Source organism: Schistocerca serialis, chromosome 5 (genome assembly GCF_023864345.2).
Source record: "Schistocerca serialis cubense isolate TAMUIC-IGC-003099 chromosome 5, iqSchSeri2.2, whole genome shotgun sequence".
Taxonomy (NCBI): domain Eukaryota; kingdom Metazoa; phylum Arthropoda; class Insecta; order Orthoptera; family Acrididae; genus Schistocerca; species Schistocerca serialis.
The window spans coordinates 696,935,239-696,950,002 of NC_064642.1; the positions used below are offsets into that span (position 1 = coordinate 696,935,239).

Sequence of the window (14,764 nt, forward strand, 5' to 3'; positions counted from 1 at the left end):
CATTTAACATGTCATGTGTAATTATATTAATGGTAGTGGGGAGTACATACGCACCGTGAAGTGACTCGTAACACTGATGGACAACATGTTGTAAAAATAGGAAAGCAGATGATCCGATGACAACAGATGGCTCTGTCGAAACAGGTCAACCAATAAAATGCTTTTTTAGCGAACTTGGTTTGTGAAGTTTTCATCAGTTACTTTACATCTGCATTAAGATACAAACTCCGCCAGCCACCATGCGGTACTTGGCGGAGGGTATGTCTTGACACTAGTAACTCCCTTTCCTGTTCCGCTCGCACAAAACACTCAGTCATCTGGCCACAAGTGGCACATCGGAACCAACCGACCGCCGTGTCATCATCAGGTGAGGATTCGGACAGGAGGGGCGTGTGATCAGCACACCGCTCACCCGGTCGTTATGATGGTTTTCTTCGACCGGAGCCGCTACTATTCGGTGGAGTAGATCCTCAGTTGGCATCACGAGGCTGAGTGCACCCCGAAAAATGGCAACAGCGCATGGAGGCCAGGATGGTCACCCATCCAAGTGCCGGCCACACCCAACAGCGCTTAACTTCGGTGATCTGACAGGAACCGGTGTACCCACTGCGGCAAGGCCGTTGCCCTCCGCTTGCACAAGAGGCGATGTAAGTGAGACTGACTCTGTGCCTTAGTACGAGACCTAATTTCTCTTATTTAGTCTTCACGGTCCTCTCCTGAAATATATATTGGCGGGAGTAGAACCATTTTGCAATCAGCATAACAGATGCACTTATCTGACTTTTATTAATAATGTTTCTCGAAAAGCACACCGTCTTTCTTTCAGGGATTCCATTTTCAGTATTTTCCTAATTCTCGCATTTTTGTCGATCCCTCCGGTAACGAAAGCACACCTCTGAATTGCGTCGCTCTTTCCCTCTAATCCAACCTGGTGGGAATCCAGAACACATTAGCAGTATTCAAGATTGTGTCGCACCAGTGTTCTATCCCCGATCTCGTTTATAGATGAAGTAAATTTTCCTAGAAATCTCCTAACACCTTTCCTCCTTCCGACTTAACGTTCTCGTTCCATTTCATACCCTATGCAACTTTACGCCTGGATAGTTAATCGTCGTGACTCTGTCAAGGATGGATTTACAAGCGCTAAACACCATGGGCATCAGTGCCCTTTGAAAAGATCATGGTGCTGATGAACAAGTAGCACTCTCGTTGAAAGGCAAAGACAATATAACAATAGCCACAGCATCTGACAATTTCCAGCAGATCTAGTCAAAGAGTACACCACTAACACTGCATTCGAAATTTACAGTATTCTATTTTTCTACTCGTCTACGTTTTTTTTTCTGTATTTAGAGCAAACTGACATTCCTCCTCTTTCAGTCATTCAACGACAACACTTTCACATACACTTCAGCGTCATCACCAAGCAGCTGGATGTTGCTGCTCACCCTATCCGTCAGATCATTTACGTACAGGCATGCACAGAACAAGAGCGTTCCAGTGAGACTTTCCAGTGGCACTTCTGGCGAATAGGTTGTCTCTGATAAATACTAACTGTGCAGGACAGCATATTGGGCTGTGTTAGTATTAAATTTTGTAGTTAACATTACACTATGTAATGTTGATTTTGTTGTTAATGATATCTATATTAATCAAATAAATGGTTTATTACTAAGTGTGTGTGAGGGGAGCCACTTAAGAGATAAAATCCTGCAAAAATGTAAAACTGGATGAGAGTAATCAGCGTTCGGCTACTGGCAGAGGTGGCCGTTGTAGCAGCTTGGGTGGGCCATGCTACAAGGGAACATTTTGTGCAGAGGTGTTCAGAAGGCGGCGTCGATTAGGCGTTCTGTGGCTCTAGACTGTAGTTCGAAGCTGCTACTCAGCATACAATGGCAGTTCTCCTGCTCTAAGAGTAAATGAAGAAACTAAATACTTATCAGTTACATTATGCTGCCCCAAGAGTGTTCCTCGACATTCTGAACCTGACATAATCGGTGGCTAGCTACATTCTTGTACCTGCTGTTGTATTTGCAGTCACAGCGAGAAGACTCCACATGCAGGCATTCCAGATAACGCAAAGTGTCCACACTGCTAGCACCCAGCAATGCGGTTGCTGGCAGCGAGACGTTAGTGCTGACGTCGACGCAAAACATTAGTAATCAGTCGTGGAGAGTGATGCTCTTGCGTACACTCGTGGATTTGTTTCTCACATGGACGCTGTTGTCAGTAACACGTGCGACGGTACTGAAATTTCGTTTTTCATTTGTTTGATGATCATTGTACGCACGTCCCGTTAACTTTGCGCTCTACATTCTGTGACTTCGATTTATCTATCTAGTAGTGAGTACCAGTCCGATAAAGTAAATAGTAGGTTTTGGGACACAAGAATTTAGTGGTTGATGCTCAATTGTATAATTTTATATTGTCTACGTGCACTGAAACTGTTAATGATATTAGTTACAATATTGCATACGTCTCAGCTCAGGGGACGGCACTGAGTCTCAGTGTGTCACATCAGAGCAATTACAGACTTTTAGTGGCTTCCAATAATTTTTCGAATAGTGAATCTCTAAATGCGGAAACGGGTTGCCTGGTTCGTAGCAGGGCAACTGGGCCGATCGAGGTAGCACAGACTCCCGGATGCCAAGGTGAAGCACGGTGAACCGATTCTACTGACGAGTGGGAAGAACTCGTGGCGTCCATTAAACGAACAGCAATATTAAAGTACCATATGATGTAAGAGTCTCACGCGAAAGTACCCGCATTTCATTACACTCAACTATGATGAAAAGTGTTTCTTTCTTTCTCTTTCCTCTCGTATTTCTTCATCGGGTTCATCGAGCATGCTGAAATTTATTTGTTAGAGCTATTATCCTGGTGTAAAACCGCTAACTGAAACACTTTTGTTAACACGGAAATGTCTCTTTGCCTTAACTGTACTCCATCACATCAGCTGCCTTGCATGTTGCCTTAGTGACCAGTTTGAAAGAAAGAAAGCATGACCCAATGAAACGGTGATGTAATTTCACACAACTTAATGACGGTTTACAAGAAAACAGGTGTGAAGAAGTAACTTGCTAAAGTGCATATTGCATATGGATACACTGCAGAAAATTCAATTGTAAAGTGATTATTTTTTAAAAGGGGTTAAATCTCTCTCACAGTGTAGGTTGAGGTGCGTAAATGTCTCAGGAAAGTTCAGGTTCTTTATTCATGAGTGGTGCAGAGCTATAATAATTTGCAATTGTAGCCATTTACTTCTTTAGACTAAGTAAAATAGTTTAACGAAGTATTATAATTTCTATCAGAAGATATACAGGAAAAATGATTGCTTTCTCTGTTTTTTTTTTTTTTTTAAAGATTCGGTTAAAAATAATGAAAAATACACTCATTGAGGAGGAAATGAAGTAATTATTTGAGATAAAAGAAAAAAGTAACTCTCTAATATTCATCGCTGGTATACGTGGAAAACGTGCCTTCCTATTAATTACCATTCACTGAGGCAGAGAGATGGTGACAGAGTGAGGGAGTTGCAGGTCCTAATGCACAACGAAAAATCCTATGAAACGATTATTTATCCAGGCTCAATGTAAAATTGAATAACCACAAACACATCCCCAAAATAAATGAGCTAAACTACACCTAACAGAAAACAAGAAGTCAAAAAACCAACAAGTTCTAATAGCTTTTCCCAATACCATGTAAAAGGACTCTGATGCGGATTTCCGCACACTTCGGCCAGGCGTTATTTGAAAACATCCGCTATCGAAATGATACCATTAAGTGAGGGGGGGGGGGGGGGGGGCGGGGGGCTTTGAAGAGAGAGATTCGTCAAATTTGAAGTAACGTACCAAAATCTAAAGCTCCCATCACAGCTTCTCATCCTTGTTCAAGTCACATCCCTTCTCTGTCATTTCTCTCCCATGCTGGCCAGAAAAATACCTCTTTATTCAAAAAGTAGAGGCGAGAGATTCGTTGCATATGAAGTGTCCAACCAATTCTCAATTCACGCCTATTATGCTTTCCTTGTCTCCATTTAACGTTAATTTTCAAATAGCCACACAACCTTGCAGTTACAATCGGGATTTGGCCATGGGCGATTCCTGAGAGAAATTCGAGAAACCACGATTTTTGAGTAAAAGAAATTGGATTTTCTTGGGGAAAACATTCCAATTTTTTTGGTATCATTATACGTTACCAAGACCAAGGGGTTCAAAGTTGTACTTATGCAGTAGGCCTAAAATATGCACATGATACCATGACTCAGGTGTAAATGTTGTCTTAACTGACGTTTAGGACACAAGAAAAGTGCTCTAGCATCATCGCAATGGTTCTGAGGTCACCGAACTGTGTTTTTGTCAGCATTTTTTCACCAATAAAACTTTAACACACAATTTCTCTATATAATCATCACTTCATGATTATACAAATGTCATAAAATAGTATTGCAGCAACAAAAATGAGGTAAAAAGGACCTTAACATGCCTGAAAAGAGTCTAAAATGACTTTATAGAAATTATGTAAAAACGGAAAGACTGCATAGTAAACAAAAATATTTCTACCAACAATTTTACTTTTTTATGATACAAATCATAAGCTGGATGTTTTCGATGAAGAGCGATCAATGGAATTAATTTTCTATAACCTGCACGTGCTAGTGTGGCAGGGTAAAGAAGGGACTAGGCAGAAAAATGTTTATGTTGGAGTACAAGAAGGTGAAGACTCTTTAGACTCTTTAGAGAAACCAGCCGCCACACTTCACATTCTGCATTTCTCGTCAAACATTTTGGCGTCCGAATATTTAAGCGTTTTTTTTTGTGCTGAAAGAGAATAGCAGAGAGACGGTGACAGTGGAAGAGAGAGGAGACAGTGTGAGTGGAAGAGAGAAACAGACGAAACATGATGCTGATAGAGAGAGAAAGTGACAGTGAAAGAGAAAGAGAGATGGATGAAGACAACAGCAATGGTAACCAGAGACAGAGGAGACGCTGACTGTCAGTGAGAGACAGTGGCAGTAAAAGAGAAGGGAATATGCAAGGAGACACAAGCAGTGGGAGGAAAAGGGAGTGGACACTGTGGAAACAAGAAAGCAATGAGTTTACACCATACATGGGCTTGGGGGACAGGGGTGACAGGAGGCAGCCAGACTGGCGAACTTCAACATGTAGGTATAGGGGAGCGTACATTTTGGACCGAAATTTTAAACACTTGTGTACAGTGGGAAAAATACGTTGGATTCCGTCCACCTGCCCCTCCAGAGTTTTTGTACTACCGAAATGTGGTGGAGACAGAGGCAGAGAGGAGACAGAGGCAGAGAGGAGACAGTGGCAGTGGGACATACCGTAAATCAATGGGAGAAAAATGAGACGGTGGAAGTGAGACGGTGGTACTGAGAGAGAGAGAGACAGAGAGAGAGAGAGAGAGAGAGAGAGAGAGAATGATGCTGCCGTTCAAGGCTCAACTACAAAATGGTACGGCGAAGAATGATATAGAATGTTCTGTGTTAAAAGAGCTCCGATATGTTCCACAAGCTGCGACATGGCCGCGAATATAGCTGTGATTCAATAATGTAGAATAAATTTCTTTACTTCGCGCCTATGATCACAACTAGCGAGCTTGTGACACAAAACATTTGTGGATAGTATAAGGCAGGTTGTTTTGAACATTAAATCTGCTAACAATATGACTCTAGTATATACCATAATATATATATGCGTGACGATGATGGCGTTGATTTTGTGTTTAGCATACTACTATGGCTCCTAAACATTACGACATGGTTTTGTCTATGTAAAACAGGTATTCCTCGTCACATTTAAAACGCTACAACAATCTTGATTTTCCTTCAGTAGGTGCAACTAATGAAATTACGTTACTAACACTCATACCAGTATTTCAACTACGCTTACATATGGTAATGTTAGGGTCGCTGACAATCGGAGAACAGTTAAACAGCTACTGCCTAGTGTAGCTTCACTGTTCCTCGTTTTTGTATTCTAAGTTGAATACATGTACACACACAGAATTTACTACTAATGGGATGTGATTACTCGACGTTGCACATGAGATCGGCCAATGACATTTCACTGATCCTTCTGGTCTTCTCAGCTGCCCGCGTAGCCGTGTCCCTCCAGTGCCCCTTTGCTGCATCAAGCGATCGTAGTGCTATCGGGCCCCGATATCGTTCCCTGGGGTGATTTACAGGCTTTGCTCGCCTCTGCTGTATTGTCTGTTAGTTGTAATTATACCTCGCTTTTTCTAGGACAGCATCAGCTGCAAGATTTAAGGTATCAGTCCTCTTATACCCTAATTATGAGCCGGCCACGGTGGTCTAGCGGTTCTGGCGCTGCAGTCCGGAACCGCGGGACTGCTACGGTCGCAGGTTCGAATCCTGCCTCGGGCGTGGGTGTGTGTGATGTCCTTAGGTTCGTTAGGTTTAAGTAGTTCTAAGTTCTAGGGGACTTATGACCTAAGATGTTGAGTCCCATAGTGCTCAGCACCATTTGAACCATTTTGAACCCTAATTATGTAGTAAACATACCTCCTAAAGACTGCATAGTGGTCCTCGCTGTATCTTCAACTGAAGGACATTTCCACAGGTATGACCTGGTGAGCAGCCACAACTTATCGTTGCACTTCTACCAAGGTAGATAGGATACGGCTCACGTCAGGAAAGTTAGTGGATCTGTCCCCTAATCTGTTCAGAGGGTGTTACCTGATGCCTTTCGTTTACGTCGGGAAGATATTGAAACTTTCTGCTTTCTGTGTCTGAGGAATTCGATCCATACTTCCATTCAGCAAAAATTAAATTCCTTACTAATAACGGATTTATTTACGGTTCCCAAAGAATTTCGCATATTTTTTCATCCTGATTTAATCGTCACTCAGTTGATGATAGCCTTTTTTCTTATTTGTAGGTCTAGGGGACATGCTCTCATTAATATAGTTCGCACGTCTGCAGAAATAGTGCTGAAAACACAACAGCATCGGAGCAGAATTCGGTACTGTACTTTTCTCACTGAAGCGGCATATCTGATCAGATTTTTCCGGTGCCCCCAAACACTGGGAACAGGACAAAATAGCAGTTAATATAGACTAGCGGTATAGTCAAATTACTCTCAGAGGTAATCGAAATCTCCTTTGTCAAACACTAACAATTTTATTCATTGTACAACTCCCTTTCCTTGGTAAAAATTCTTTGTGGACAATGAATGTCCAGTTTTCTTCGTGATGCACACGTAAATACCTGATACCAGTATGCCTTCCATGTATCTCCTAATTCACTTTCACCGCTGGAGCCCTAGTTACTTCTCCTGTAAGTAACATGTATGCCGATTTTTGCGGTGATAAGTCTTGATTCGCACTTGCGTGCACGACTCATGCATGTTTCCAGTAAGTTTGCCACAATAATTTTCTAGCGATTCTCAGTTGTTGTCGTGCACTAAAACTAACAAGTCACCAGCATAATTTGTAACGGCACATCCTCCTCTAGCATTTCTTTTCCTCAACATTAGTTCTCAATGCCAGTATTATTTTTCGAATTTTGCACACGTCAGTATTATCTCAGTTGCTTTTCTGAAAACTTTTATATAAATTTATGCACAGTATGTTATATCTAAAGCTAAAATTTGAATGCTATAATCGATAAATAGCAATTCCGAATTTACAGTTAAAATTATATTTTTAGGAACATTTAAAATTACGAAGTATTCGCACAGTTATAATTTCTATTATTAATTACGCATTCCTGCACTGTTTACTATGCTTATTTCTGGATTCATTTATGAAATAATAATCGAAACTAATAACGTAACGAAAGCTAATAAGAGTTCATTTGTTGCCGCGCGGGATTAGCCGAGCGGTCAGGGACGCTGCAGTCATGGACTATGAGGCTCGTCCCGGCGGAGGTTCGAGTCCTCCCTAGGGCATGGGTGTGTGTGTTTGTCCTTAGGATAACTTAGGTTAAGTATTGTGTAAGCTTAGAGACTGATGACCTTAGCAGTTAAGTCCAATAAGATTTCACACACATTTGAACAATCCATTTGTTAAGACAAATTGTAAACACTTTGGAATATTGTTTTTACCGCAGAGTGAGAGAGTCGTAAACTTGCCGCTGATGTGATGTGACGTATTTTTGTATAATAGGTGCGAAAATTGTAATTTTGTGTTTGATAATGTGAAAAATCGAAAGACTGTACGATACATTAAAATGTGAGAAAGTACATTTACCTAAAACAAAATTCTGCAAAACAAGCTTCATATTTATTTAGTTCAAACCAACCGTGACAACGTGATGTGACATTTTTAGCTTCAAAAATCAGACCTCTAGGCAAGAAGATCTGGAGCCGTATTACCATGACAAGCTAAGTAAACTTGAAAGTTATTGTAATCTTTGCTTCTCTCAAAATCTTCATAAAGACTTGCCCTGTCAATTACTTGGACTGGGCATTGTTCAATGTTGACGATAGCTGGAAGGAGGAGGAGACCAAAAATCCTAACAATTACTGATTTTTGTGGTCTGTTCAGATACTCAAAAGTGATTCTAATCTGAAGCCACAGAATTCTGGACTGAAAACAGAGCCCTGGGCATTCTGTTATTATATGTTACGTAACCGTTGATTTGGAACATGACAGCTTCACGTATCGGTCCAATACAAAGTAGTACACATTCCTCTGCAGCCCGTTCTTCTTTGTCTTCTAAAGAATGAAGAATACCAACGTCGTCGAAAGTTCCACTCTTGTCTACCACTACAACTGGTTCATATTTTGTACCTGCCGCATAAATTAATTCTCTCACCTGATTATTTACATCCTCAGTATATTTATCCTTTCCAAATCAATACTGAGTATTATTTAATCCAGTTAGAATCCCGTGGCACTTCAGTCTATTGATCAGCACATTGTTCCAAATTATTAGCCCACTATGTTTATTAAGCAGATATTCCAGAATGATATAAGGTGTTTGGGATCTTCATCTACTTTCCTTTCTATAATCATTTTTCTGCCGTTTTCTACCATTGTGGAAAATGAACTTGTATTCTGTATTCATTGAATGATCTACTCATATAAGCAAATGCACAGGGACTTATTGTTTTCACCATCTCTCCTATTAAGCCATCAGACCCAGGAGTTCCTCTCACTCTTTTTCGTAGATGATTTTAGCGACCTACGTATCAGCTCATCGAGCTTCTATCTCAGTTTATTCTGATATTCTGTGTAATCCTATTCTGCATCATCGCACAGAAGAACCTGATAAAGAACTTCAAAATTGGTTCAAATGGCTCTGAGCACTATGGGACTTAACTTTTGAGGTCATCAGCCCCCTAGAACTTAGAACTACGTAAACCTAACTAACCTAAGGACATCACACACATCCATGCCCGAGGCAGGATTCGAACCTGCGACCGTAGTGGCCGCGCAGTTCCAGACTGAAGCGCCTAGAACGGCCACTCCGGCCGGCGAAGAACTTCAGCTTAATCTTCCATTTTGTTGTCATCCGGCCTTTAGTCTACATTATGAATGGCAGATTGGGGAACCTTATTTTCTTAGTTATAATTTTAGAGAGCGCGCCTCAGGGATATATTGCTAGGTGTGCCGAACGATTCTCTCCCAGCCACTTCGTCTAATAGGCCTCACCTCTCATTTCTACCTCTCTTTTGTTGCCTTTATTGAATGAGCCTAAAATCTCTAATGTGTAGTCTTGCTTTGCGAACTATCCTTCTTCTAAGTGTAGAAGCTGGTCTCCCCGTCCACGTATATACTGATGGGAAATACTGTCGCACAGTATTATTCCCACACACACAGATTAGACACCGAAGGCACAGAGAAAAACAGAAACCTGTGTCTTAGCACTTAGATGGTGAAGTAAATCACGTGTTCCATTACGCCCCTCTAGAGGGGTACGAATATGTTGCTCTCTGTTTATTATACACTGCTTGTGACATTAGCCGAACTGTTGCAAACCTATTACATCATTGCGTAGTGATGATCGGCAGTTCAAATGACGTTAACTGCATCTTCAGGTCTCGTTTCTTGCTAAACAACGGGTGACTGAGTTCTGAACAGGAACTTTTAATCATAACAAATGAAAAATAGTATACAATGGTGTCACATACATTTAAGATACTCCTGACCATACGCTTCTTGTTTCGGTCAATGTAAACTGTCCCACTCGCTTTATTCGGTATCACAGAAGGCCGCCTCTGAGAGCAATGTTAGAGGTAACAGCTGCGTGGAATGAACTTGAAATTGTAATACCAGAACATGAAAAGATTTCTGGGAACACGGAAGGATGAAATACATAACATGCAGGTTTACTGGATGTTTTGAAAGTATTCTTCTACAGAAATATAGTTTAGTTGTTGGAATAACGGTTGTAATTCGTTTTCTTTCTTTCCACTGATGGAAGTCAAATAATAGCTTCAGCGGCTTTACTTGCTTTCGCAGAAACATGCATCCTGTTGCATCACAGGACCAGCTATAACTGAGTGTATGAGAGTGCGTAATATCAAAAAATGAAAGTGTATCCAGGATTTTAGGAGAAAAAGGTACCAGATTTCTCTGAAATGACCGCACATAAAAGCGCTGTGTTCTCATTGCGAGAAATGTTCCCTCATTCTCTTCATTAACTTGAATCTGAAGAAGCGATTACCAAATATAACAGAAAGCCAACGAGGGTAAGTCACCAAAAGGGTAATGATGAACAGAAAGGCACTTGAAAAGGCGCGTGACCTTACAGGATATGTTCTGAAGGACGTACGATGACAGCAGAAGCTATACAGTCGTATGAAATCTGCGATATACGAGGCAACGTGTATCTTATTTTTAAAAATAGTAGGCCGCCTATCCATAAAGAAGAAGCAAAGAAAACCTACAAGATGGTGTAAGAGATTCTGACAAGGTAGTGTAAAAGCGAAACGTTGTGTACAGGGGACAGAATAATAAAGAAAAACAACTAACGAGAAACGAAAGGCCTACAATAAAGTGACCAACACGAATCGAACACCATGTCCAATTCTTTCGCAAAGGCGTGTTATGATATTAATCTATTTGCGATAGGAAGGAATTAATAAAAAATTAATACACTGATATACAAATCTTAAGGACGAAAATAACTTTCGTATGATGCGTCGCTGCCAAGTAACATAGCTCGATGAATCTTGGCCCATGCAAAAAAAAAAAAAAAAAAAAAAAAAAAAAATGCTGCAGTATAGCACACAAGGTAACTGAAAGTAATACTCCGTGGGACGAACAGAAATTACACATTTATTCAAATACAATAACAGCAACACGATTTATGATGGTAATCTGAGCATTACAAATGGTGAGACGTTCTTCCTCATAGGGTGTGTGACCACGACGAATAGCAACGTCATGCTGCCCACAAGGGTGGTAACGAGTTCTAATGGTAGGACGTTCCAATGCTCCATCAGCACGGTTGACGCTGCTGGGTGGCCGTCGATGCTGCAATACGCCGCCCAAATAATTAATAAAAGCCAAGTATTCCGGTCCAGAGTGTATACTAATTAGGTTCCTTTCAGAGCAATGGGTCCATACTGAGCAATCAAATAGAACCGTTCGCTCTATGAATGATTCTTACCCAAAGACTGGAATACTATACAGATCACACCTATGAGAGATTACTGGACAGAGAGGTCAAACGAATTTGGATAAAAAAGTCGGTATTGGCTCACAAGTTTTGTAGTGTCTGTGGGGTTTTGGCCGAATACCTGCGGGGAAGTTATATGCTACAAGGATAATCGTCCACCACGTTCTTGGACCTGGTCGGAGCAAGACCTGCTGGGTACATTTTTCCTGTTGTGGTGAAATTGACCACAATGTGCCAGCACTGTTAGAAGTTTGAGACTAGTTAGGGATTAATTTGTGATTTTCAGGGTTTCTCTGAGTTACATTTATTGCTTTAAAAAAATGGCTCTGAGCACTATGGGACTTAACATCTGAGGTCATCAGTCCCCTATAACTTAGAACTACTTAAACCTAACTAACCTAAGGACATCACACACATCCATGCCCGAGGCAGGATTCGAACCTGCGACCGTAGCGGTCACGCGGTTCCAGACTGAAGCGCCTAGAACCGCAAGGCCACACCGGCCGGCATTTATTGCTTTATGTTACTTTCTGTTTTCTGATGTGTTTCTTAAATTTTTCGATATCTGTCTGTGATTTTGACCACGTGTGGCTACTTGATTGTTTGTTATGTTGTGTGGCTTGTAATAGGTCTTTACTGTCTTGTTCTTCGAATTATTTGCTTAGATAATGTATCTCCGACCTTTCTCATAATACGTGGGTGTGATTTCTATAATTACACCCACTTTTCCTTGTGACTGCTGCATGTGGTACCTGACAGTTTTCAATACAGCTCATTGTTTAAATAGTTCCTCACAGTGTCTCTTTGTTCTGAAAATTGATTACTTGCTAGTAAAATGTCGTTCCTCACTCTTTATAATGGTTTCTTCGTCAACCAGTATGTGCAGTGCTAGGCAGACCTTTGTATAACAGTGGCTTTTTCAATAAGGCCCTGTTGTGATCCTTTTGCTTTTCCACATTTTTCAATGGTGCTGTACTACCACCTCATGTATTCACAAGCGAAATCGATGTGATTTAACTGGAACTCGTTCGTTTGAGTTCAGTCACACGGAGGCATGCACACATGTTGCTACAGTCGAGGCGTCATAAGAAGATCCCTGTTAGCTGTGAGCAGTTACCAGCTTTCAGCTGTGAAACGCAAGCGGCTGCTGATGAAAACGAGGCTCCGACAAGTCCCAGGCGTCGCCATACAGACATTTACAAAATCGCAGTACGTGACTTGGAGGAAAAGACAGGCTCACATTCCGTGCCCAGCAACCTTCAAATGGCAGGGATATTCTTACACCGCCTGAACTGTTGTAGCGTAAATTATAATTCTAGCGATCAGTCGTGTCTCTTGCGCATTTATATTACGCGTGTGCCACAATCAAACCACACATTTTTTTTTCAAATACACAAATCAAAAAAGGTTTGCATCACCCTGGCTCCAAGAAATCCTGACGATAGACGTTGACTGTGGGTACTGTATCACAGACACAGTCCCTTTGTCTGTTGAGAGATGACAATCTCTGTCTTCCTCTACAGTTTTTGCCCTCTACAGCTCCATCTAGTACCATGGAAGTCATTCCCTCATGTCTTAGCAGATGTCCTATCACCCTGTCCCTTCTCCTTATCAGTGTTTTCCACATATTCTTTTCCTCTTCGATTCTGCATAGAACCTCCTCATTCCTTACCTTATCAGTCCACCCAATTTTCAACATTCGTCTATAGCACCACATCTCAAATGCTTCGATTCTCTTCTGTTCCGGTTTTCCCACAGTCCATGTTTCACTACCATACAATGCTGTACTCCAGACGTACATCCTCAGAAACTTATTCCTCAAATTAAGTCCGGTATTTGATATTAGTAGACTTCTCTTGGCCAGAAATGCCTTTTTTGCCATAGCGAGTCTGCTTTTGATGTCCGCCTTGCTCTGTCCGTCATTGGTTATTTTACTGCCTAGGTAGCACAATTCCTTAACTTCATTGACTTCGTGACCATCAACCCAGATGTTAAGTTTCTCGCTGTTCTCATTTCTACTACTTATGATTACCTTCGTCTTTCTCCGATTTACTCTCAGACCATACTGTGTACTCATTAGACTGTTCATTCCGTTCAGCAGATCATTTAATTCTTCTTCACTTTCACTCAGGATAGCAATGTCATCAGCGAATCGTATCACTGACATCCTTTCACCTTGTATTTTAATTCCACTCCTGAACCTTTCTTTTATTTCCATCATTGCTTCCTCGATGTACAGATTGAAGAGTAGGGGCGAGAGGCTACAACCTTGTCTTAGACCCTTCTTAATACGAGCACTTCGTTCTTGATCGTCCACTCTTATTATTCCCTCTTGGTTGTTGTACATATTCTATATGACCCGTCTCTCCCTATAGCTTACCCCTACTTTTTTCAGAATCTCCAACTGCTTGCACCATTTTATATTGTCGAACGCTTTTTCCAGGTCGACAAATCCTATGAATGTGTCTTGATTTTTCTTTTGCCTTGCTTCCATTATTAGCCGTAATGTCAGAATTGCCTCTCTCGTCCCTTTACTTTTCCTAAAGCCAAACTGATCGTGACCTGGCGCATTCTCAATTTTCTTTTCCATTCTTCTGTATATTACTCTTGTAAGCAACTTCGATGCATGAGCTGTTAAGCTGATTGTGCGCTACTTCTCGCACTTGTCAGCTCTTGCCGTCTTCGGAATTGTGTGGATGATGCTTTTCCGAAAGTCAGATGGTATATCGCCAGACTCATATATTCTACACACCAACGTGAATAGTCGTTTTGTTGCCTCTTCCCCCAATGATTTTAGAAATTCTGACGGAATGTTATCTATCCCTACTGCCTTATTTCACCGTAAGTCCTCCAAAGCTCTTTTAAATTCCGATTCTATAACTGGATCCCCTATCACTTCTAAATCGATTCCTGTTTCTTCTTCTATCATATCAGACAAATCTTCACCCTCATAGAGGCTTTCATTGTATTCTTTCCACCTATCTGCTCTCTCCTCTGGATTTAACAGTGGAATTTCTGTTGCACTCTTAATGTTACCACCGTTGCTTTTAACGTCACGAAAGGTTGTTTTGACTTTCCTGTATGCTGAGTCTGTCCTTCCGACAATCATATCTTTTTCGATGTCTTCACATTTTTCCTGCAGCCATTTCGTCT

At 41.2% G+C, this 14,764-nt stretch overlaps 1 pseudogene; it reads right to left on the bottom strand.

Moving 5' to 3' along the window:
• Positions 1-507: 507 nt before the first annotated feature.
• LOC126482967 (5S ribosomal RNA) lies at positions 508-625 on the bottom strand (annotated as a pseudogene).
• Positions 626-14,764: the final 14,139 nt, after the last annotated feature.